Genomic DNA, 26,150 nt, shown 5'->3' with positions numbered 1-26,150 from the left:
CTGTTCTTTTCATTTTCTTTCCACTGAGGGTGCTGACATGTTTTCTTTTTTGACTGTAAAATGTCTCATTTGTTGTTTTTAAACACCTGACTTGACAGACCAAAATAGCAGCCCCTTTATGGTGGGTCCCCCAGGTCTTTCTTGTGTTTGAGATTTTCTAGTTGGTGGGACCCTGGAGTCTGAGAACCCTCGAGTTCAGTCAGGCTCCTCTTGAGATGGGAACGGGTCAGTCGCGAAACCCTGGCCCCCTTCCCCCGCCACCTCTCTCAAGTTCACTCCATCGTCCGCCCCTTCTGGGGGGTGGCAGCAGGCATGTCTCCCCCTCTCCCGGCCCCGGTGACACAAACACAGAAACCGGGGCAGTGTCTCCAGGACTCCTCCTTAGACGGCTGCACGCGGCCGGGGCCTGCCCTTGCGAGCTGTCCAGAGAGGCCCGACCCCGCCATCCCTCTGGGAGAAGCAGGAGCTCCCCCGGATGCCTGTGGTTGACCGGTGAGTCTGCTCACCTATGTGGCCTCAGCACAATACAGATTTCCTTTTCTGGATCAATCCCGACCCCTCTCATCTGAAGGTTAATCCTAACTGCCTGCTACTGAGCAAGGCTTGAGAGTCTGCCCCTGTTGACCTCCAGCCACGTCTTCCCAGCTTGGAAGCTGGCCAGCTGTCCACACCCTGCCAGGACACCCAGCCGTGGCCAGACCTTGGCTGGCTTTTAACTAAGGAACTGCCCCGGGGTGGGGCGGCTGTGACAGCAGCCGGGGACGGAAACACCCGGGCCCTCCCCTCTAAGAGCTCGAAGACCAGCAGGTGAGACGGGACAGGCCCAGATGTTTAGTCAGGACTGCGTTCTGGGTTCTGTGCTGGGGGCTGGAGAATGACCACTTAACGCGTGCAGCACACTTTACAGTTTGCAGAAGGCGTGCGTGACTTATTCTGTCTCGTCTCCACGGTCAGTCCTCTGCGGCGGATGATGGCTGGCAGCCCTTTTGGCTCCGGTTTTCCTTTCTTTCCCTTCCTTTCTGGTTCCCGCTGCACCTTCAGGCCCTCCCCTCACTCCCCAGTTCGCGCTGTAGACCCGTGACCCGGTGTGGATGTGGACAGTCACAGCGTGCCATCCCTCCGCCCTCCAGGAGTGGTTCGGGCACCAGTAAGAGCCGAGCGGGAACTCGGCTCTGGCGAGGCCAACCTGGGAGAATGTGGCCATCCCGCTGGGATCAAGGCCGCCGGGAGAAAACCCGAGGCACGAGTCAGAGGCGCACGAATCCTGATGACGTCACTTGAGCATCTGGACCCAGCTCTTCCTAAAGCTCGGTTGTAGGATGCCAGGAACACCACGGGTTATTGGATTATTTCTCATTTGCTTAAAAAAGTTTGAATGGACTTTTCTCCCACTTGCCGCAGACGAATACAGTTGGTTCCATTTACCGACTTGCCCTGCTTCCTCTAATTATAATAAAACTCCATTTCATTTTTAAAGCCCTCTTGAAAGCCTTTTCATAGCAGTTGGACTCATTTCTACGAGACGGCGTGGGCCTGATTTTGTCGATAAGGGATCTGAGGCACAGAAGGGGAGGGAAGCAGCTTAGCTCCTTTTCCTCTTAGCACCCTCCCCGACGTTCAGTTTGGGGAAGAACAGGGTTTAAGAACGAGGGCACCTGTACCCCCGGGGAGGGCGGTGCAGAGGGATTTGGTGCACACCCCAAGCCAGCTCACGGAGGCCTCTGACTGCATCACAGAGTCGCAGCAAGGTGAATACTAGCAGAACATCTCTGGAAGATAGGAGAAGAAAGAGTTGGCTGCAGTCACCCACGGGGAGCAGACTGGGGAAGGAGGGCGACTTTTGTTTTTCACTTTATACACTCTGCCGTACATTCCGAAAACTTACGAGGGGGCAAGGATTGTTTTACATTCAGATAAACGGCAAATCTTGCCATGTAACAGTAGCTGGCTTTCGTCTGAGCATCAGGTCGTGAATCACAAACCAAACATGGGAAAAGACGCATCCGTGAGTGTGTACTAACAACAAATAGATAAGTAAATAAACAGGAGAAGGGGGAGGGTTCTTGTCCACGGTGGAATGACGGGGGACTGGAAACGCGGAGGGGGACCCAGGTAAGACACACGTCATGGTACAGCCGTTACGGGAAAGACTGGTCCAGTACATCTTACCCTGAGAGGGACACCCCATCACCTATGTTAACATTCCGGCCGAGAATGCGTAACCCGAATCTCTTCCGGAGGAAACAATAGATGAACCCAGCATGCAGACCATTCTGTTTCCCAGAAGGCACGTTATTCTTCCAAAGGCCAGTGTCGTCAAAGGCAGAGGGAGGCCGAGGATGTATTCTACACTAAAGGTGCCTGAAGAGATGAGACAGCTAACTACAGTGCCGAATTCTAGACACAGTCCTAGATGGGAGGAAAAAGTGCTAGGAGGGACGTTAGTAGTCAGTTGACAAATTGGAATACTGAGAGAGCATCAGGTAAGATTCTGCGTTGGTGTTGAGTTTGGCACTGGTCCTGTGATCACCTAAGAGAATGTCCGTTCTTAGGCTGTAGACACTGAAGTATTTCACAGTAAAGGGCCATGATGTATGGAACTTACTCTTAAATGGTTCAGAAAAAAAAATTGATGAGTGAGTACGTGTGGGGGGGAGAGACAATGTAGTTGACACGTCATAGGAGATGTGATGCTAAACAGCAGGTGCATCTGGGCAAAAGATACACACATGTTCTTTGTACTAGTAAGTTTGAAATTATTTCCAAATTTGAAAATTTAAGTATGAATTTAATTAATTAATACCAGCAAAAACGATCTATATCTGTATCTATATCTGTCTGTCTGTCTATCTATCTATCTACTCATCTATCTCATGATAAGAGTCATACTTGGCATTTATTGAACAGTTCCACAAGGCTACATTGTGTCATTTGCTCCTCAGAGACCCCTAACATCTAGCATCTAAGTTAACATGCTCGTTTTCACAGAAGGTGAAACAGAAGCTCAGAGAGGTGAAGGTGCCCCCAAGCCCATGGCAATTCTGTAGTGAAAGCAGTGTTCTAACAGAAAGTCAGTCTCTCCCCAGAACCCACACTTCGCTCTACTAAACCGGTCGGTCGGTCCCAGAGCACAGAATTCCCTTCTAGGTGACGGCTTTTCACTGTTATGCTGATAGAACATTGGGTAGCCTTAAATCACTTAGCGATATTAAAAAAAAATCTCATTTGCATTCCCTTTCAGTTCTTTTCAATCCAGAACATCTCAAGTTGGTGCTAGACGGTTGTAAACACCAAACCCTTGCTGATTCTCCCTGAGAAGAAAAGACTATCACCAGGCAGGCAGCAGGCTCTGGAGGGGCCAAAATACAGCATCTTGCTTGTGGGTTCATCGTATTTATTCTTCTTATTTCCTTCTATATTTCGGCAGCAGTATATATTTGTGATTTCAAAAATTTCCTTTGTAGCTGTATGAGTTGAAGTCTGAGTTTTAAAAATCGAGTCAGTTCGGGGGCGCCTGGGTGGCTCAGTCAGTTAAGCGTCTGACTTCGGCTCAGGTCATGATCTCACGGTTCGTGGGTTCGGGCCCCGTGTCGGCCTCTGTGCTGTCGGCTCAGAGCCTGGAGCCTGCTTCGGATTCTGTGTCTCCCTCTCTCTCTGCTCCTCTCCTGCCTGTGCTCTCTCTCTAAATAAATATTTAAAAAAATAAAAACCGAGTCAGTTCAGAGAAAATATTGAGGAAGTGACAGGGACCCCGTGTTGGGGACATGGATGTGGCAGCGTGTGGGAAAGACAAAGGTTTGAGCAGCTGCAGCGGGAACTCCTCTCCAGTTCATGATGTTTGGATCAAGGTGACACCTTCCCATTGGTGGTCCCTAGTTTCTCAACACTATCGTTCAGGAGGACGCTCACTGGATCTTTTATGTCACTCCTTTGTCCCTTCAAAGTTGTCACGGGAATAACCAAGCCTCGTCTCTCTTGCCGATGCATGACATTTCCATGATGTTTCATGCCCCGAGCTTCCAGAACCTGCAGGAATGAGGCATAGCAGAACGAGGCAAGAAGGTCAGAGGTGAGTGGGATTAGTAATCCAGGGCTTCTCTGACAACGTATGGTAACCTTAGTGGCCTAAAACAACAGAAACTTACTCTCTCTGGAGGTGAGACGCTAAAAAGCAAGGTGTTAGCAAGGCCACGCTCCCCCTGAGGTTTGCCTCTTTCCAGCTTCTGGAGGTCGCCAGCCCTTGGTGCTCCTTGGCTTGTAGCCATAACACTGCCTCTGTCATCATGTGGCCTCCTCCCTGTGTGTCTTCACATGCCCGTCTTCTTGTAAGGACACCGGTCGCACGGGACGGAGGACCCACCCTCCTCCACTGTGACCTCCTCTTAACTGATTACATGTGCAAAAGACTCTGTTTCCAAATAAGGTCACATTCTGGGGTGCCGGGGTTAGGACTTCCACAGATCTTTCTGAGGGACATAATTCAATCCATAACAGAGGCTCATTCCAAAACTCAAGGAGTAGGAAAGAAAGATGGCTGGCTGGCCCTGCAGAAGCACATCAGCATGGCAAAAATACCATCCGTGAAATCAAAAGGTAAATGACAAACTAGGAAAGCATATTTGCAGCGCGTCTCCCAGAGAAGAAAAGAGGCTGGTTTCCCTGACGTAAAATAGAGTGCCTAGAAATTAACCAGGAGACAGTAACAATAATAATGTCTTAGAAAAAAATAGATACAAGGTAGGAGCAGGCAACTCACAGAAAAAGAAATGCAAGGGACTCTTAAATATGTCAAAAGATGTTCAGTCTCACTTAAAATGAGAGATATGCAATTAAAACCACACCCAGGAGGCTGGCAGCGATCCCACAGTTTGCTAACGTACTGCTGGCGAGACTGTGGGGAAACAGACACCCTCATCTGCTGCTGGTCCGAGCGTGTGTCCGAATGGTCCTTTTGGAGCTCCTTCCGGAGGCCGGCTTGGCAGGGTCGATCCAGATTACAAACGCACCCCCCCTTTAACTTAGTGATCCCACCTCTAGGAACCCGTCACAGTTGTCCACGTGCAAAGTAGCACGTGCGAGTCTTTAGCCTGGCATTATTTGCAACAGCAGACATTTCGGAACAATCCGGATGCTCCCAGAGAGCACTGGTTCCACAGGGTGTGGTTTATCCACAAAGGAATGCTATGCAGGTGTCACACAGAATGCCACTAGTCTCTAGACACTAATTTGGTAAGAAGCCTCCAGAAAAATAATGCAAAAGGAAGTAACACAGTGTGCTGCGTTTTGTTGGGGAAAAAAAAATAGGAGTGGGGAGAATAAGAATATACATTCGTATTTGCTTCTATTTACATAAAGAAATTTGGAAAGGAAACTAATGAGAGTGGCGGGGGGGGGGTGGGATGGGAAAGAGACTTTTTCACTGCACTCCTTTATAATTTTCATTTTTTGCATCATGTGGATACAGAACCTGGTTTTAAAATTACAAATAGGGGCACCTGGGTGGCTCAGTCGGTTAAGCATCCAATTCTTGGTCTCAGCTCAGGTCTCGATCTCAGGGTCATGAGTTTAAGCCCCACATTGGGCTCCACGCCGGGCATGAAGCTTATTATTATTATTTTTTTAATTGCAAGACCTTGGTAGGGGAAAGCTTACCATGGTCTGCTGTACATAATTGTTTTGCATGTCCAGAGACCTTTATTTTTATTCTGGGAGAGGGTGTGCGCCATAGGGTACCCGAGACCAATAAATGAGGGCAGGGCGTCCTGTGGCCCGCGGTGGATAGACTAGCAGGGCACGGGGACCACTGTGTCTTAGGCAAGGAAATGGGCTGCCTTTAACTGAAGCCATTCTCCTTTATTATAGCCAAGAAGTGCCTCAGAGAGGTAGCCCCCTACCCAGCCTGGCTGTCCTAAGTTGAGTCCGCCAACACATATGATGATCTGAAATTCAGCGAAGTGTGGGAACAGAGCTGGCGCTAAGCCTCCGGCCTCCATCAGGGAAGAACTACCCAGATGCTGGAGATGCGGAGGGTTTTGCGGCCGGACAGGTGCTCGGTGAATAGCATGACATGGGAGCCCTCCTGGGATTTCCCGCTGCCGTGGGGCGGTGGGGGGAGGCGGCGCCTTCAGAGCTGAATTCACCGCAGGCTTCTAACTGAACACGTGACCTTGGGCAAGTCACTTAACTTTGAGCGCTAGGTTTTGTCATCTGTAAAATGGGTCTGTCGATAGTACCTCTCGGCTAGATCAAATGAGCTAAAGCAGTCAAGTGCACACAGCGAGAGTTTGAGCAATAGAACACTTAGAGTTACTGCGAATAATCTTGACGGATGATACGTATGTCACGGTGGCGATGCGGTGAGCACGCTGTTCTAGGCTGTTCACGTATATTTACTCCCTCCTGTGACTCTTGGAAGTGACTACTTTCAATATCCTCGCTTTACAGATGAGTGGACTGAGGTATAGAAGTTCAGTATCTTGCCTGAGGCCGCACAGCTCCGTAGCGGAGGCGGTGGGATTGGAACCCGGGTGGTCTCGCTCGGAGACCGCTCTTCTTGGCTTCGTCGTTCTGTGGAGCGAGTTCGGGGACAGGAGTTTGAATGAATGGCAGACGGGGAGCCCAAAACCCTCAGCGACAGCCCGCCGAGGGCGTAAGTCTCCGATCATTCCCGAGAGTGCTTTGGCCTCTCTGAAACTTCACGAGCTCTGTTTTTGTGACAAAAATGAGGATGACGGTGGTAAACACCTGCCATTTATTGAGTACCTACTAGGTGCCAAACGCTCTGGAGAGCGCCTCACGTGTCTCATTTTACCCCCAGTTGAGCCCTGTGCGGTAAGTACAGTTGTCCCCATTTTGTAGATGAGAAGACTGAGGCTCAGAATCGCCGGCAGCCAGTAAGCGGCACAGACAGAAGTGGATGCCTTGTCTCGTGGATCCCGGAGTCTGGGGATCCGTCACCGCCCCCTGGGCTGTGCCCTCGGGGCACGGTCTCCAGGATGGGGGCTCCTCCTCGGATGCCCGTCCGCTGCACCGCTGGGCGCGTCAAATCCTAGTGCTTGGGGCGGTGATGTTGCATTTGCTCGTGGAAAATGGGCCTCGGTCGTGTCGGGGCCTCCCTTTCCTCCTCTGCCAGGTCAGGATGCGGATGGGAAGGGGGGCTTTCGGGGACTGTTTCGTGGAAGGGGTTCCAGGAGGTTGTGTGGCCCAGAAGCGGCCCTGAGCTGATGTCAGGAGCCCCTGCCTCTGCACTACGAGCAAATTCTTCTCTCCAACAAGAGCACTTTGTGTTCTGGCCCTGCCCTCCCACCCAGGCTACTTTAAATGCGGATCCTGCTGCCAACAGCTACTTTTAGCAAGGGCAGACTATCATAAGGAGAGAAACACGGGAGAAAATAGCAAAATGGAGGCATTGTTCCTGAAGATTTGGAGCAGGCTCAGGGAACCGTGGGGTGGGGGAGGCCTGGAGACGTGCTCTGCCATCACAAATAAGTCATACAAAAAAAAATTACTAATAATAATAAAGTCACTTAAAGTCTCTCCTTAAAGTTGGAAGGAAGGGAGGGCTGGCAAAACGAACTCTCGGAGGGGAGGATCCCGTAGGCCTGCAGACCCTCGTGGGAAGGAGCCGGGAGAGGTTTGGAGAAGGAAATCGCCTTTGGAGGCTGGGAGGAGCACAGTGAGGTTCGTGGAGTGATGGTTAGCGAAGGATAGCAGGAGAATGAGTTCGTGGGTTGAGAGTGTAATGGAGAAGAGACCCTTTTTTGAGGAAATTAGAATTCTCAGGAATGAACCAGGACCATGGGATCGAAGGGCCCAGGGACAGTTCCAACTAGTTAGAGCTTCTGGTGTGGTAAGGAGGTTGCTTAGTGTGGTAGTGAGGGGACTGTCCCTAGAAGCATGCAAGCAGACCCTGGGTGATGTTACAGGGATGCCTGCTTTTTTGAGCCGGGACACAGGACGTGAGCCGAGGTTCACGAGCACTGGTTCAAGTGGCCAGGCCAAAGAGCACCGAGTGGTGAGGTTTTCATTCAGAAAGTGCAGTCGATGTTTATTTAAAGGGCTGTCCTTTGAGACTGCGCCTTTCCTATATTTGGGTGTTCCAGTGTCCTTTATAAAATTACCAGTTCGTGGAATGTGAAAGTCTGGAAATACCAGGATTAGATAATATGCAAGTCTTTCCCACTGCTAAGATTCTGTGATTCTAAGAAAATATGCTTCTGATTTGGGTGAAATAGGATAGGGCAACGAGTGTAAAATCAAGCCTAAAGCTGACACATCCAGAAATGGCCGTGTCAGCATATTATGTAGAGATGTGGGGATCATTACCAGAAAGCACAGTTAAGGAGAACGGGGATGGAGGTGAGATTTTTCTCTTAAACATCAATTTTGTATTATTATGTGAATTTTAATTTTTTTTAACGTGTATTTATTTTTGAGACAGAGAGAGACAGAGCATGAACAGGGGAGCTTCAGAGAGAGGGAGACACAGAATCTGAAACAGGCTCCAGGCTCTGAGCTGTCAGCACAGAGCCTGACGCGGGGCTCGAATCCACGGACCGTGAGATCATGACCTGAGCCGAAGTCGGACGCTTAACCGACTGAGCCACCCAGGCGCCCCTGTGAATTTTAAAGCTACATGCATGTATTATACGATCTTAGATAAAAATAAAACACAAACAAAAGACAAATGAGTATTAGCTGCCATTCATTGGGTTCTGTGCTAAGAGCTTTTTTTATATTTTTGTGCTTAATGAATTCCATCTTAGGAGGAAACAGGCTCAGAGAGGGGGGGTTGACTTGCTTTGCTCCCCAGTGACAGTGACTGTCAGGTTTTTTTGACTCGAGAACCCAGGCCAGACTCATGCACACGATGCCCGCTTGTCCCTGGCCCCGGGTGACGCATCTGTGAGGTTTGGGGAGAGGGAGAGGATGGGGAGGTGGGTGATGCCTCAGAATGGACCAGAAGGTAACTGGAAGAGAGATGATGACCAAAAAGGAGGCTGTGCCTTGGTTTCCAGGTGGTCCATTAGGAGAAATTCTGCAGAGAAGGCACGGATCCACGTTAACAAGGAGCTAAGAAACAGTTGCACGTAACACTCTTGTCCTCTTCTCTTCTCACTTTGGCCCTGATGGGAGAAAAGCACCGTGAGAGAAAGGAAACTGTCTTAAAGAGTCTCTTCTGTGCCAGGCACCGTGCTCGGCACCTTATGTAAATCTCACGCCTTGTCGTCCTCCCCACGACCCTGAGAAATACTAGTAATCACTGTAGAGGTTACCCTGGGGTTTCTCAGCCTTGCACGGCTGATGTTGGGGGCCAGATAATTCTCTGTCGGGGGTGGGGACTGAGCGACGGAGGCTGAGCCTCTATCCACTAGATGCCAGGAGTATCCCCCACCCTCCCCAAGTTGTGACAGCCAAAGACGTTTCCACACGCTGTCCAGTGTCTCCAGGGAGGCAAGACCAGTGGCCTCCCATGACTGGGCATGTCCTGTATATTGTCTTTGATCATCTTGCTGACCAGCCATCATGGTGTCCATTTTATAGATGAGAGAACTGAGGCCAAGAGCAGAGGAGAGAGAGGTTCGCCCGGGGTTGCATACTTGTTAGTCGCAGAGCTGAGAGTTGGGCCAAGTCTTTCCAATACTGACCTTAGAAAACCAGCTGATGAAAATCTGGGCCTGGACTTGACCCCAGGTTGACCGCAAGCTGGAATTAAAAATGCAAATTGGATCTTTTCTCTCTTTTTTTTAATTTTTTCAAAATGTTTACTCAGTTTTTGAGAGAGAGAGAGTGGAGGAGGGGCAGAGAGCGAAAGAGAGAGAGACACACACAGAATCCGAAGCAGGCTCCAGGTTCTGAGCCGTCGGCACAGAGCCCGACGCGGGGCTCAAACTCACGAACCGTGAGATCACGACCTGAGCCGAAGTCGGACGCTCAACCGACTGAGCCGCCCAGGCACCCCTTGGATCTTTAATGGCCGTGGACATCGTAGAGGAGGTAATGGTGTTTCGTTAAGCTTTTGAAAGTAGGCTGAACAGCACCAGATGCCGATGAGGGTGTGGAGCATCGAGAACTCTCGTTCGTTGCTGATGAGAAGGCAAAACGGTACAGCCGCTTGAAAGCCACTTTGGTGTTTCCATAAAACTAAACATACTCTCCCCATACAACCCAGCACGCGTGCTCCTTGATACTTACCCAGAGGCGCTGAAAACTTAGGTCCACACAAAACCCGCACCTGGATGTTTATAGCAGCCTCATTTATAATTGCCAACACTTCGAGCAACCAAGATGGCCTTGAGTAGGTGAATGGACAAGTGATGCCATGGCATATTATTTAGCACTAAAGAGAAATGAGCTATCCCGCCATGAAAAAACATGGAGGAACCTTGCCTGCGTGTCACCAAGGGAAAGAAGCCGATCACACCTGTGTGATTCCAGCTACGTGACCTTGTGGAAGAGGCAGGGCTGCGGAGACAAGAAAGAAGATCTCTGGTTGCCGGGTTCAGGGAAGAGGGAGGGGTGAATGGGCAGAGCGCAGGGGATCTTCAGGGCAATGACACTACTCCGTGTGAGACCGTAGGGGTGGGTACGTGTCATTCTACGTTTATCCAGACCCACGGAGCGTGCACCGCCAAGAGTGAACCCTAAGGTAAACTGTCGATCTTTGGGTGATTACAGCGTGTCCGTGCAGGTTCGTTGATTATAAAAAGTGCGCCACTCTGGTGGAGGATGTTGATGACTGGGGAGGCTCTACCCGTGTAGGGGCAGGGGTATCGGGGAATCTCTGTACCTTCCTCTCAATTTTGCAGTGAACCTAAAACTTCTCTGCAAAAATTAAATAGGCTGGTGGCGTGGTGGCTGAAAGCATGGCCTCTGAGCCAAATGCCTTTATTCAGTCCACCTCCCCGCTTGGAAACCCCGGTGCGTTACTTAATGTCTCCGGGCCTCAGTTTTTTCCTCCGTAAAATGGGGGCTCATGGTAATAACTCTTCACAGGGATGTTGTGGGGCCTAAATGAGAGAGTGTGAGTAAAACAGTGCCTGGCAGGTGGATGGTTCCGCGTCAGTAACTGGGAGCTCTTATTCTTACTTGCAGGCTTTTAAATCTGTTTCACAGACTCAGATCTGGAACTCGGACCCCAGGGACGTGTTCCAGGGCACCGTTTCTGAAGTGGCTGACTCTGCTTCTTTGCAGTTGAGCCCTGGGGTTGCAATTTGGGTCGATTTTTCGCTGACCACCGAGCAATCATCTCCGGGCTGCAGGAATAGCCAGATTTGGCTCGAGTGTCCTAAGGAGGAACCATCCAAGCTGATCAAGCATTCGCCTTCCCCACCAATAGGAGTCTCCGGAGAATTATGGAAATATCTTTGCACATGGAAGAGATTAATTCGTGTGGCCACAAATAGCTCGAACACTGTGTCCTCAGCGCCGTGATCTCCTATCCCCTGAAATTTACTCAGGGTGCCAGCTCGGCAGCCAGAAAAGCCACAGGGCTGCCTTAACTACCCAGCACGCTTAGCTGGGGGAACCTCTCAGGGATTGTCGGGGCGGGGAGGAGATTAAGTGGTCTGATTGTTTTTAATCTCACCCCTCCGCACACACCATAGCCTACTTTTGCCCTCCCACACATCAGCCAAATGGAATTATCGCATGGCTCCCTGAATTCCCACCTCCAGGCCTTTGTCCGCCTAGTTCCCGGACTTGGTATACCCTCTTCTTATCCCCACGACCGCCTCCCAGTCTCCACGTGGGCTGATTATCATTTTCAAGGCTGGTGCCACCACTTTTGCCTCCCGCTGGCAGATCCCACATGGTTTTAGAGGGCGTGGGATCTGGAATAGAGTTTAAGCCTCCGCTCTGTGAAGGACAGGCAAGGGGCTTACTCTCTGTGAACCTCAGTTTCTGCCCCAGTAGAGTGGGAGGGCTGATTGGTACCTTTGCCGTAGGATCCTTTGGGATGGGACAGGGCGTGCGGGGGGCCTGGCACCTGTTAAGCATGTGGTGAGGGCTCTACCTGTCAGCTTGGGGTGGGTCCTGAAAGAGACCGCTTTAGCTAGCTGGGAGCATCAGGAGAGCATCCGAAGAGGCTAGAGGGGGTGGGGAGTGCCCAAGCAATCCCTAAGCAGCACAGCACAGCGCAGCAGCCTCCAGTTGGCTGGCCGCACCTCCAGGAATTTGGCTGGTAAGGAGGGAATGCGCCCGCATGGATTTAGGCAGCAACATTGGCATGATCGGGTTGGCGTCAGCTCCTGCATCCATAGGTCTGCAAGGCTCCTCCTTCCCAAAAGCTCCTTTAAAGTCACGGGATCGACTCCCACTGGTCCAGTTTGCGTCATGAGCTTGTCCTGCGGCCAGTCATGATGGCCAGGGACGGGACGAGGTTCTGATCGGCCAGGCTTGCGCCATGTGCCCGCCCTTTCATAAATGACACTGTGGGACCTGGGAGCGGTCGGCTCCATCCGAATGATGTGGACGGAGAGCGAGGTCGGAGCGATTCTCCGAGGGAAAGTCAGGATGCCGTTAGAGAAGAAAAGATGGACGCTGGGCAGTTACAGACAAGTGTCCACTGGACCCTCAAAGAAGATGGTTCGTTTGAACCTGATTGTGTAGACTGAATAAGAGAGTTCATCAGGTAGGGTGGAGGGACTCGTGTGAGGGGAAGGGAATCTCGGGCAGAGGGAACAGCAGGAGCAAAGGCCCAGAGGAAAGGACTGTGGTTCAATTTGTGTATAAAACTCATTCATTCATCCGACACATGGTTACTGAGCACCTGCTACGTGAATAAACAAAAGTCCCTGGTTACGTTCTAATGATCCCAAGGGCAGTGATAGGAGACCAGACCAGAAATGCTGAGTGTGAGGCCAGGGAGGCCAGGGGGGAGGCTGTTGGCAGGAGAGGATAAGACTTAGCTGGGGGGTGGAACACATTTCCCCCGCATCACATCTCTGCTCACAGCCAAATCTGTACTAAGTAGAGCGAGTGCTTGAGGCAGATTTTCAAGCTCTTGTTTGATGGGCCTTCAGGACACCCTGGCTCCCCCAGAACCTGAACCCTCGGTGCTCAGTGTACTCCTGGCTGTGTGATGTGCTTTACCTGTCTGGGCCTCGGTCTCCTCTGTTTTTTTATTTTTTATTTAAAAAATTTTTTTTATTTTCTTTAATTTTGAGAGGTAGAGACAGCATGTGTGGGGAGGGGCAGAGAGAGAGAGAGACACACACAGAATCGGAAGCAGGCTCCAGCCTCTGAGCCATCAGCACAGAACCCGATGCGGGCCCGAACTCACGAACTGCGAGATCGTGACCTGAGCCGGAGTCGGACGCTCAACCGACTGAGCCACCCAGGCACCCCCTCAGTCTCCTCTATTAAATAGCTTCGCGATAGCACCTACCTCATGGGACCATGCTAGCAAAGTGCTTGGCACAAGGCTTGGCACATTGGAAATGCCCCATAAATGGCAATGTTATTAATTCTTATTATTACCACAGTTGTCTTCAAGCAGATCACCTCCTGATAATCACCGTCCTTTCTTGGAAAACGGGGACCACGATATCATGTACCTAGTAGAGAGGTAAACCACTTAGCGGCCCTGTGACCTTGGGGAAACGATGTCCCCTCTTTGTACCTCAGATTCCTCATCTGAAAAAATAGAGCCGATGTTAGTACCTGCTTACAGGGCTGCTATATGAATTAAGCACGTTACGCTCAGTGCTTAAAAGAGTTCCTGGCACTTAGTACAGTCTCAGTATCTGTTAGATAAGTAAATGTAGGAGTAGCGGTATATTTTTACTGAGTAGGAGTTGGAAGTGATAACTAAATAAGGTTATGACATGATAAAGGCTTATTTAAGTGGTGGCTGTTGTTGGTATCGTCATTTTCCCATCAGATACTTTGAGGGGAAATGACAGCATTTACTTTGGGGGACAAAAGGAACACCATTTCCTCCCACAAAGGCGGATGCCTTTCTCCCAGAACACATGGATATTAAATATTGCTCCTTGGGTGGGGCGGAAAGACATCAATTGGAGAAAACTGCTCCAAACTCTGTTCAAGCAGGACAGGAGAATGAGACTGATCCCTCCCACTGACCCACTTCTCCCAGGATAACCACAGGGGCGTCCCCGGTCGGTGGCTCTCCAAATGTCGGTCTAGCTGCCTCTCGGTTTCCTATCGTGCCTGGAGTAATTTGTGGCTCCATTTACAAGAGTAAAGCTCTTGTGATCAGCCCCAATCGGGTCCCGGAAGCAGTGATGCCTGGAAAGTGGTTTGTAAAGGTCAGTTGAGGGCAAAGTCCAAAGTGATTTTAAGTGGCCCAGCTTAGCGTCGGGCTGAATGGGGAGCCCTTTTAATTTATGACAGTCTTGCCCTGTGAAGAAAAAGACAACCCTGCTTTGGAGCAGTTTGATTGCAAAGTAATAAATCCCTTTGTGTATATAAAAGGTACAGACATACCTAGCTCATGTTTTCAAGGGGCAGAAACCTCTGATGGTTGGGGTACCGGGGTGAACTCAGGTACAGGAACCCACAGGAAGAACTTCACGGAGAATAAGGATTTTATATCCGTTCCACATTTTTAATTTACCACGATTTGATCCGAGACTGCCTGACGGCCCAACTCCCAACGCTGTGTGACTTTGAGCAAGTTACTTTATCTCTCTGTGCCCCAGCCATACAACAGAAAGCATAGTACTAGAGTCTAGGATTGTTTTAAGAATTAAATGAATTGTTACATGGAAGGCAGTCAGAACGGTGCCGGGAACAGTGGACACACTTGGTAAGGGTGAGTTAACTTTTACCTTATACAGACTTTTGTTTGGGGGTTGGTGGTAATTTTCTGCCTGGCATACAGGAAAGTCAGTGTAGAGAACGGCCTTGTGGTTTGCAACAGAAACCTATAATTGCCTGTTTCTCCTTGGTGTTTTAGCCTGGTAGTCCAATGCACGGATTTCATCAGGACTTGATTTTTTTTTTTTTCTTTTTTAACCCAACCTTTCAGGACACGCTTCCAACAAGGCATTTTGGAATTCTTGAATTCCAGAGATTTTTCTGGCCACATCAGCTAACAGAGGAACTCTTCAAAACTGAGAAAAGCCTGCAAACCACTGGTTAGAAAATCGACTCATTCATTCATTCATTCATTCATTCTGCACATATTTCTTGTGGGCTTACTGTTTGCCAGATCCCTGTGCCAGGCTTCGCTACAAAGGGAGCCTGACGCAGTGAAGCTGGCCCTTTGGGGGAACCAGGCCCCGATTCAGGAGCTGTACGTACATCGATCCGTTTAATCATCATCACAATCCTGTGAGATAGATACAGATTTCATCCCATTTTACAGATGAAGAAATGGAGGCACAGAGAGGTTAAAGTAACGCCTGAGGGCACACAGCTGCTAAACAGAGTCCAGATTCAGACGCGGGCAGACTGGCTCCAGTGCCTGAACTCCTCTCTTTTTCTCTGCAGCTTTTGAATTTGGAAAAATGTCCCACCTCCCATAAATTCGCCATATGGTACAATAGACACCATGCACCTGTCACATAGATTCACCAGCTATTAAGTTTGCCACATTAGCTTTAGCTCCCTTTCTCTGTGAGTTTTGGTTGAGCTCTTTGCTCGTGGATATCCTGACTCTTCACCCCTGAATATTTCAGTGTAGATAGTAATTATCTATTGCTGCATAACTGACTATCCCCAACTTTAATGGCTTAACGAAGCAAGTGTTTTCTTCGATCGTGGTGCTGTGGGTCGGGAATCTGGATGTAGCCTAGCTGGGTCCTCTGCTTCAGGCTGTGTCACTGGGCTGGACTCAAGGTGTCGGCTGGGACTGTTTTCATGTTAGACATCATTGTACTCACTCGTGGGCCTGTGGGTGGGAGGCCTTGGCGTCTTTCTTCGGGGGCCTCTTCATAGGGCTGCTCATGATACCCGGGTGGCTTCCCCCAAAGCAAGTGAGAGAGAAAGAGAGAGAGAGAGAGACAGAGAGGGAAAGAGAGTGGGGACGAGGTACCGAAAAGGCAAGGTGGAAGCCACAGTCTTTTCTAACCTAAACTCAGAAGCGATATTTCACTTTGGCCGTATTCTCCTGGTTGCACGGACCAACCTTGTACCGCGTGGGAGAAGCCCTCCGTGGGGTTGAAGACCAGGAAACAGAGATTGGCGGGACCTCTTGGATGCGGGTTTAGCACAGTGGGTCTGTCCTACACAACCCCAGTACTCTGGTCACTCGCAGGACCTTTGTTACTAACACTGTACGACTAGCTAAGTTACTCCACGGTCATAGCTCTCTGGTTTCTCCACACTGTCCTTCCGATCAGATCTTTTATTCAGTCCAGGACCCTGCTCTGCACTCACTAGCCCTGTCTCTTTAGTTTCCTTGGATCTGGGGCCGCTCCTGAGTCATTTATTTGTTTGCATGTTTTTGCTTTGTCTTTCTTTTTTGTTTTTCCTAAAATTTTTTTTTAACGTTTATTTATTTTTGAGACAGAGACAGAGCATGAATGGGGGAGGGGCAGAGAGAGAGGGAGACACAGAATCAGAAGCAGGCTCCAGGCTCTGAGCCATCAGCCCAGAGCCCAACGCAGGGCTCGAACTCACGGACCATGAGATCGTGACCTGAGCTGAAGTCGGACGCTTAACCGACTGAGCCACCCAGGCGCCCCTGCTTTGTCTTTCAAACCACTGACATTTTTTTAAACCCGGGCCAGTTATTTTGCAGAACGTTCTCAGTTTGGACCTATTGGATGTTTCCTCGTGATTATTCAGGTTAAGCATCTTTTGTCGGGAATACTGCATGGGTGGCATTGTAGAAACTTCCCCTTGCAATCACTGCCCTATACCACCCAGTGAGGAAGACGGTCCTAGAAGGAATAACTGTTCAGTGTGGTAGGGGATGCAGATAGCTAGGGGACAAGCAGGATACCACTGGGGCCCGTAGGGACATCCGACCTTAGAGGCCACGGGGCATCTAACCAAGTTTGGTTGGGGACAGGGCTTGGGAAGCCTTCCAAGGGCAGGTAACAGCACCAATGAATGGATGAGTGGGCGTGACCCAGAAAAAAAGACAGGGGAAGTGTTCCCGGGGGGGGGGGGGGGGGGAGGGGGGGGAGGAGGGACAGTGTGTGTGACAGCCTAGAGATGAGCCCAGCCAACTGGCAGAACTGAAGGAAGTTCTGAGAATATAGAGGGCAGTGGCACAGAGATGTCACTGGGGGGTGTGGCTGGGAAGGGGCAGCACCAGCTCAGGTAGGGCCTGGTAAGTCATGTGGATCACTTACAGTCTTAGCTGCAGTGAACAGAATCCAATTCGGCCACTTTGAGCAGAAGTGGGGGAAGGGCCAAGGAAAAGGCATGGCGGCCACATCATACTCGGACCACACCTGGGGGCTGCTCCAGGGGACAGTGACTGCCACCGCAGGTCCCAGACTCTGCAGACCCCTTCCTGCCCCTGGCAAGGATGTGGCTGCGGGTGCTGCTTCTGGAAGCTATCTGCCTTTGCCACCCCTGGGACGGATTCTGCGTGGCACATCACTTCTGTTGAGTCATGGGCTTTCCATCTAAGATTCAGGAGGAGGAATCTGATCGGTGGATGCCTGTTCCCATGTCTGCACCTTACTGGCAAGGGAGGCTGAGAAAGCAGATTTCTGGCACCTGCCTTCGGGAGCTGGGGCCTGTAATGCCAGAATTCCCCCAAATGGGAGGGGTGCCCAAAGGTAGTGCCAGGCACCAAGAGGGATGGTTGTCCGCTTCCTATAGTGAAGAGTCTGAACATCATCTGTGAGCCCCAGGGCACTTTGGAAGGACTCAGAGCAGAGTGTGCAGTGGTCAGACTTTTGGAGGAGACAGAAGAGAGACAGAGGGACAGCTGTAGGCTGTGGGTCATCCCAGCAATATTTGGAGTGTGTCCTAAACTAGGTATTGGCCTTGGGATGGAGAGGAGGGATGGACGGAAAAGAAGTCTCAAAGATGGAGCCCCCCCCCCCCCCCCCCGATTGTAGAAGTGAGAGGGAGCTAGGGAAGGGCAAATGATCCGATTTAGGGAACCAAAGCGCGCTAGGAGGTCAGAGTGTCTTTAAGAAGTGGGGTTATGGAGGTGGGGGCTGTGGTCTGGAATTTCATACATCCCCTTTTGGTGTTTCAGGCAGCACCAGGATGGGAACTGCTCCTTCCTGGACAAGTTCAATGGCGTGGTTCAGATTCTGCCTCTCTGAGGAGGGGTGATCTCACAGGGGTTAAGACCCTGCAGCCCGGTGCCTGGGCTGAAATTCCAGTGCTCCTCAGCTGGGCAAGTCGTTTGAAGCATCTATTTCCCCATCGTTAAGAAGGACACTGCCAGTACCTACCTCCTAGAGAAACCAGTTCACTGGGTCCTTGTAGACCTACCGTTCCAGGCCAGGCCCTGAAAGACTGCTGGGGTTTGGGGTCCGCTGACACTCCTTCCTTTGGTAACTTGCCTCGATTTCCCTTCGAGGAGGCCCTCACCCGCTGTCAGGCTGGCTGCATGCTTTTGCCTCTGTTCTGATTCTGTATCGTGTTGTTGTTTCATTGTTTGGAAATCCAAAATAACACGGGCTTTGTACGACAGTACGGTGTTGTTGTATTTCGTTACTTTATCCGTTACCCCAGCGTTCCGTGATGAGCTTACACATCTGTCACCCCCCCTCCCTGCCCCCGCTTCTGGATTGTGAGTTGCCGGTCGAGGTCCACTCCACGTTCTTGATGTGAAAGCACTTTGATTGTCCTTTTGACAATCCTTTGATTGTCCTTTGATTTTCCGTTCACCTGGTTCAGGAGGGGCTGGCTCCCCTCCCCCCCCCCCCCCCCACCAGGGGCAGACATGGGACTCAAATTTGGCCAGGGAGTGCTCAGCATCACCTTGGTGACAGTGATTGGTCCAGGGATGGCACGTGACCCAGGCTGGGCCAATCAGAATGATACCTGGATTTTAGATGGTTCTAGTAGGACAAAAATACAGTAGTCCCCTCTCCACTTCCTGCCCCCCCCAATCCGTAGTTTCACTTTCCTGGGTTTCAGCTACCCGCCATTGGGAAAGCAGATGATTCTCTCTCTGAATAGCCACAGAAGGTCAATAGTAGCCTAAGGTTATGTCGCAACACCTAAAGCCATCCACCTCACTTTATCTCATCAGATAGGCATTTTATCAAAACACATTGTTACAAGAAGAAGGGTGAGTACAGAACAATGAGATAGTTTGAGAGAGAGGCCACGTTCACATAATGTTATTATTACAGTATATTGTCAAAATGGTTTTATTTTATTATTAGTTGTTGTTAATCTCTTACTGTGTCTAATTTAGAAGTTAAAGTTTATCATAAGTATGTATGTTTAGGAAAAAAAAAAAACATAGTATATATAGGGTTCAGTACTATCCACAGTTTCAGATGCCTTCCAGGGGTCTTGGAATGGATTCCACCCCACCCCTGTGGATAAGGGGGAGTTGTTGGACTATCTTACCACTGGGGTTGAAAAGCTGGCAGGGTGGCAGGCCGAATGCACCAAAGACTATCTGTCTGCCAACAGGTTGGGGGAGAGAATGCCTGAGAATGAGGCCAGCATGGAAGAAAGCAAAAATGAGAGAGAGAGAGGTAACGACTTTATTATGTTTTAAATTCCTTGATCAAGCTGTGTCTGAAGCTCGCTACTCCTAAGGTCCAGTGGATGCAAGTCAATAAGTTTCCCTTTTTGCTTAAACCAATTTGAGCTAAATTTCCTGTCATTTGCAACGGAAAGGGTTCTGACTAATACATGAATCTTTCAGAGAAAGAGAATGATTTACCGTAAAGCCTTCCCACAGAAACTAATTTGTTTGCAGCAGAAGTTTGCTATGAGAAAGCAGGGCTGATATTCTTAGAAATCAGAGTACTTTGCTTTCTGCCCTGTATTTGTAAAAAATAGAGCAAAGGAGACTCTAGCTTTCGTACCTTCCGTAATGACTTTGCCTGTCCCAAGGAAGTTCAAGCCACTTTATTATTGCTGGTAAGTCTCCTAACCTCTCTAGGTCTGTTTCCTCATCGGTAACATGGATATATTATTAAGACACAAAGTTTGAGGGGAAGGTAAAACAAGATAATGTATGATAAGCATAAGGGACAGTACCAGTGTGTATAGTAAGTGTTCAATAAAACTTAGCCGTTCATAATTGTTATTCGATGAAAAACCTACAATGTGCCCAATGTTGTGCCAGGATCTGGGAGAAGATAACACGAGAAGAATGATATGCCTGCCCCAGTATCTCAGAAATCTTCATGAGGGAGAAAAGACTTGGTCTGGCCTTTCAAGGATGCACCCAAATTTAAAAACATAAATAAATAGATACGGGACTTCCTAGACAGAAGGGGCAGAGACGCCCGTCAACAATGTCATAATATAATGTAATAGGTGACATTTATTGAACACCGACTGTGTACCAGGAGTGGTCATAAGTGCTTTCCACCTGTCACCTTGTATGATAATCCTAACGGCCCTGGAGGTTGGGCATCGTGATTAACTGTTTCACAGGTGAGGACGCAGAAACACAGAGAGGTTAAGTCATATGCCCCGGATGTCTTTGGTCCTAAGTGGCGACCCAGGGTTGAATCCCCGCTGGGGTGTCTGGATCCAGAGCTCACGTGCCTAACCGTTCCGCCAACACTAGTCTTGCTGGTTAAAAAATAAGTGAAAATAAGAGAGAACATCGGTTACTGAGGTCACACAGCTTACAGGCACCGGGACAAAACTCGAAAGGTGCTAAGGATATAAATGAAAAGACCCAAAGATCTGGCCCTCAGGGGGTTAAACGCTTTGTTCTGTGGTCTGATGGCGGTAGGGGCTAAGCAAAAAGGACTCTGGGAGGGGAAGGCGGCAGGCAGCTGGTGGCCTGGGGGGCGGTGGCCAGCTGTCTCCCACTGACCAGGCCTCTCCCGGGCGGGCGAGGCCCCAACAGCTGTTGGGGGAGGGGGACGGCGCCTGCGGCCTGCAGAGCGAGCCAGTGACCCCGAGGTGAACGACGTGCCCGCCGGCTCCTCTGCCTCCTGACTCGCCATCTGTCTCACCACCTGGAAGTGCCATTTCTGGTCGCTCCCTTTCGTGTAAACGGGGAAACAGCCTCAGAAGAAACCAGAGGAGCTGTGTTCAGCGCCCCGATCTTTCCAAAGCCTGGAGCCTGCTGGCCACCAAGGTGTATTTGGCGGAGAAGGCCGGTCGGGGCCCCAGCCAGGGGACCAGCATGCCGGATGGTGCGGTGGGACAAGCTGGGCTTCGCGGGACCAGGTCCGGATCCGGGCTTTGCCACGAAGGGCCGCCTACCTTCGGGCAGGCCACCCCAGCATCACGTATGTCTCCTGTAAAGTGGGGTGGGCACAGACTCCAAGGAGGGGCTGGAAGGACTTAATGAGATGACAGAGGTTGTGCACAAGGCCAGGTGCCAAACTCATAGGTCCACATCCCGGCCCTGCCCCTCCCCCTTCTTAGCTGTGTGGCCCGGGCAAGCTCTTTAATCTTTCTGGAGCTCAGGTTCTAAATCCCTAAAGTAGGGTGATAATATCTATCTCCCCGGGCTATGGCGAGAAAAATGAATGCATAAAGCGTCTAGAACACTTCGGTACGCACTTACTTACTAAGAGGCGGTTTAGCATGGTCGTTAGGAGGAAGGCTCTGCCACCTGCCAGCTGTGTGGCCTAGAGCAAGTTGCTTCCCCTCTCTGTGCCTTGGTTTCCTCACTTGTAACATGGGGATGCTCATAGCCCCCGCCTCAAAGGCTTGTCATTGGTAAGGATTAGATGCAATGTTATAAAAGCCCTCGGAGCTTAGCGGTGAGGGCATGGTGGGCATCGCCTCTTAACATCTTGAAGGTGTGTGTCGATCTTAAAGTGATTGTGACTGGAGTGATTATTAACATTCCTTCTAGAACATTCCTCCCCAAGGAGCGCGCAGTGGATAGCCTTGAGGAAAGGCACCCTTTTATAACAGAAAGACCCTCTTAGAGAAAAGATGGGAATGGGGCACAGGGCTCACTAACATTTGGGGGCATTTTTTGCGTAGTGGGGAGAACCTGAGGGTTGAGTTCATCCAGCTCCAAACGGGGATATCTCAAAGGCCTCCAGCAACCAGCTGCACATCCTTGGAGGCGTACTTACACAGCCAGGCATGGGGAATGACATACCTGGGGCTCCGGGGCGAGACTTTCTGGGTTCACGTCCCCTCTCTGACCCTAGCTGTGTGACTTTGGGCAAAAACAAGCTGTTTAACCTCTCCGTGCTGAGTTCCCCCATGCCCGACAGACCTGCTTCACAGGAAGGATCCTGTGAGTTAGTCCATAGAGAACAATGGTTTCGGATCAGGGGTGACTCCTCCCTGCAGGGGACATTTATCAGAGTCTCCAGATGCTTTTGTTTGTCACAGCGGGGGTGGGGGGAGGAGGCTTCAGGCTTCTGGTGGGTAAAGGCCAGGGATGCTGCAGAATATCCTGCAATGCCCAGGATGACCCCACAACAGAGAATCATCTGGCCCCAAATGTCAGCAGAGCCAACAGAAATCCTGACCTAGTATATGGGCCCTAGCAAAGCCTGGGTAAATAGTTGGTGCTCGTGTTTGTTGAATGACTGAATGAGCTTGGTCTCTCTAAGTCTCGGGTTCCCTCTCTGTCTCTCTCTCGGTATATATGTGTATATAAAGCATGTGTGTTTATATATATGTACATGTATATCTACATATACACACACACTATGCACACGCACACACACACACACACACACACACACACACACACACACATCCCTATACATATATATCACAGATTTGCCACGAGATTCAAGGAGACAAATGCACTGAAGTGCCCGGCTGGAGGCCTGGCCCTCTCCGGGCCTGGTAACTGTCATCAACTGTGGAGGGAATGTTGTAACCAGGAGGCACAGAGAGTCCAGATCTGAGATTTGGGCAGGATGGCTCCCCCAGGAGGCCGCCTTGCCTGAGCTCAGCATGAATTTCTTCTAGTTCAAGCTGCTTTCTCCCTGAAGGATTTCAAGGGTAACACGTACCCAAACAGACAAAGCACGGTGCGCAGAAGGAAGCTAGAGTCACTCTGGTCGCTCGTGTTCTCCCTCCTCACTAATTTCTGAAGCTCTAAGAATTTTAAGGGAAACTTAATCCACATGTTGTTTCCTCCTGTGCATGTAATTCATCAAAATGCCTTTTCTGTAACAGAACCTCTCCGTGGCTTGAAGCCCTCCCCACGCTTTTGTTTTTATCTTTTTCTTTTCTCTCTGTCTCTTCTGCAGCCCCGGTCCTTCTCTTCTTGCTCATTAAAACGATGCCTTTTCTCTCAAGTACAGGAAGTTGACTTGTGCCAAAAACAAACAGGGTGGATGCTGAGAGCTTCCCCGGGGTTAGCTTGGAGCCTCCGAACGCTGGGCCCTGAGCAGATTTCCGACCAGACGCCTCCTCCCTGTTCTGTCTTCTCCGGCTGGCCCCAGGGAGCCTCAGGAAGGCTGCGACAGGGAGGCGAGGGTGTGTGGCCAGAGATGCTTACTCCCGCCCCGAGGACGACGGGGGTCAGGGCTGGGGACGAGATGCCCAAAGGTCCCTTCCAGCGGCGGGCGTCTCTGATTCTGTGCTGGGTTTATAGGGGCTGTACTAGCTTCCAGCCCTTTGCAGCCTGGGTCTCCCCATCTGGGCTGTGGGGGAGTGAGGGGCCGTTCAGAGTGCAGGGGTGAGGAGCCTGTGAGCGGAGGGGCAGAGTGTGTGTTGGGCACCTAGCACGCACAGCAAGGGCTCAGGGCCTGCCAGCCACGGGCACCTATGCTTTTTCAAGGCCTTTTCTGAACCTCGCATCTTTATCTCCAAGACGGGGAGAAAAATGGCATCTACTCTCTAGCGTCGTTGGGAGGGTCCAACCAGCTCTTTGCTAAAGAATCCCGGTGGGACCTGGCATGGATACAGTGCCCAGAAACGTCGTTGGGTGTCTGCCTTGTCCTAGTCCGTTTGGGCTGCGGTAACAAATCGCCACAGTCTGGGTGGTCTGAACAACAGAAATCTATTTCTCACAGTTCTGAAGGCTGGAAAGGCCAAGATCAAGGCGCAGGCAGACTTGGTGTCTGGTGAGAGCCAGCTGGTTGTCCCCATGTCCTCACATAGCAGGAGGGCGAATGAGCTCTCTGGGGTCTCTTGTAACAGCACCTGTCCCGTTCTAGAAAGCGCCGCCCTCCTGAGCGCATCACCTCCCCAAGGCCCCGCCCCCAGATGCCCCCCACCCCGCCCCCGTACTGGGGAGCATGCTTTCCACATACGGATTTTGGCAAGACCCCAATCCCTGCCTACTGTGTAGTGAGAGGAGGTATCAGCTACGGAAGGAGGGAGCATGAAAGCTCGAGATGCTGTGTTTACCGGCTCCTGGCAGTTCGTTTGGTTCTTTATAAAGAACACGCCCCCTGCAGTTAGCAGTGGGAAGTTCCTCCCTTTCTCTGGGTGACTTAGCCTCTCTGAGCCCCTGTTTACTCATCTGTAAAATGGGGATAATTATAGTACTTGCACCCGTGGGGTACTGTGGGCTAAATCGATCTCCTATGTCAAGTCCCTAGAACGGTGCCTGGCATTTCCTAAGTTCTGCTGGAGAGTTGACCACCTTGAGCCAGGGTGACTGGACCCCCATCAGCTATCTGATGGGTTTTTTAAAAGCTCAAGCTCCCTGTGGTTTTTGGGGTTTTTTTTTTAATGTTTTTTTATTTTGAGAAAGAGAGAAAGAGAGCATGAGCAGGGGAGAGGCAGAGAGAGAGGGAGACACAGAATCCGAAGCGGGCTCCAGGCTCCGAGCTGGCGGCACAGAGCCCGACGCGGGGCTTGAACCCACGAGCCACGAGATCATGATCTGAGCCGAAGTCGGGTGCTCAACCGGCTGAGCCACCGAGGCGCCCCTCAATCTCCTGGTTTTTAAGCAGCTTCCAGACACCTCAGAGAGTTCAGCAGCCTCTCCTACGCCTCGGTGCTTCCATTCTGCAGAAGGAGAATGATTCTGCCCGCCGTCTACCGCGTTCCCACAGATGCGCCGCGTGGCGTTTTCCAAGGCCTGGGAGCCCTGCCGAAGTGCAAGCTGTCACAAGTGCTATTTTACCATAACCCACATTCTCCAGGGCTCTTGGGGGACGTGGGAAGCTTGGATTTGTGTGGACTTTTCATGACTCGTCTCCGGTCATCGTTAGGGCATTTGATGATTTTGGACGGGGCTTGCCTTTCACCTCTGTGGCCTGCTGGGCCCTTCTGGGTGTGTTGCATGAAGGGAATGCATCATTTCTCCTATTTGCCTAGTCAGCTTTTGTAGCAGGCTCATGCTACGACAGTTGTGTTTTGGTTAGGCTTTTCCAGCCTTCTGCAGGCTTCACGGCGGAGGGCAGAGGCGCTGAGACAATCCGTGCAAGCCGTCGGCTGCCAACCGTGCGCCCGGCGAGGTCTCACCTCGAGGAGACGCGGAGCTGACCTGCTCTGGCTTGCAGCTTGGCACTTGGGGTCTCGTGTGCCTGGGATGAGGGCTGGCTCAGGGGCACCCAGAACCCTGAGCTTTGAGGGTCTCGAGAGTAAGCGTGGACCTTGGGATCTGTGTCCCGTTTCCCCAGTGCAAGTTCGTCTCCTAACCCCGAGATTGTTTGTCTCTAGAGCCTGCTTGTATTTGAACTTCTTCCTCCTTTGGACCTCGCCCATCGGGTCCCAGTAGGACCGTCAAACCCTCTGCCAAGACAGGCCATCAGTGGTGGGGGCTGCTCTCTCCTTACTTCTCAGCTCAAAACCCTGGGAGGTCTTGCCTGTGGAGACGGGGTGCGTGGCTTTGTGTTTTATTACTATTTATTGTTCTTGTTATTTTAACATTTATGGAGCACGTCTTAGCTGTGAACTCATTTCTTGAGCGTCACTGCGGTCGAAATCTCCCCAGGGTGCAGGGCCAGGGGTTACTTTGATTCGTTCTTGGCTTTTGCCCTATTTACTTTATTAAAAATATCATTCTGCTTGGGTCTCCCTTTGTTCTAAGGACTTTCCTGGATATGGCCCTGGGTCCACCCTGAGCCCCCATGAGCAAACATTTTCTGTAGAGAGCCAGCTAGTAAATATCGTAGGCTTTGCAGTTTAATGGTCTCTGTCCCAACTGCTCTACCACCATTGCATTAAAGCAGCCACAG

At 50.7% G+C, this 26,150-nt stretch overlaps 1 protein-coding gene across 2 annotated transcripts in view; it reads left to right on the top strand.

Annotated features, from left to right (window-relative positions):
• Positions 1-26,150, top strand: part of EYA2 (EYA transcriptional coactivator and phosphatase 2) — a 256,555-nt gene that overhangs the window by 22,735 nt on the left and 207,670 nt on the right. The gene's annotated exons all lie outside the window — the stretch shown is intronic.

Source organism: Panthera leo, chromosome A3, assembly GCF_018350215.1.
Source record: "Panthera leo isolate Ple1 chromosome A3, P.leo_Ple1_pat1.1, whole genome shotgun sequence".
Lineage (NCBI taxonomy): Eukaryota > Metazoa > Chordata > Mammalia > Carnivora > Felidae > Panthera > Panthera leo.
The sequence above is the reverse complement of the archived record's forward strand: the minus strand, read 5'-3'. Positions and strand labels throughout refer to the sequence as shown.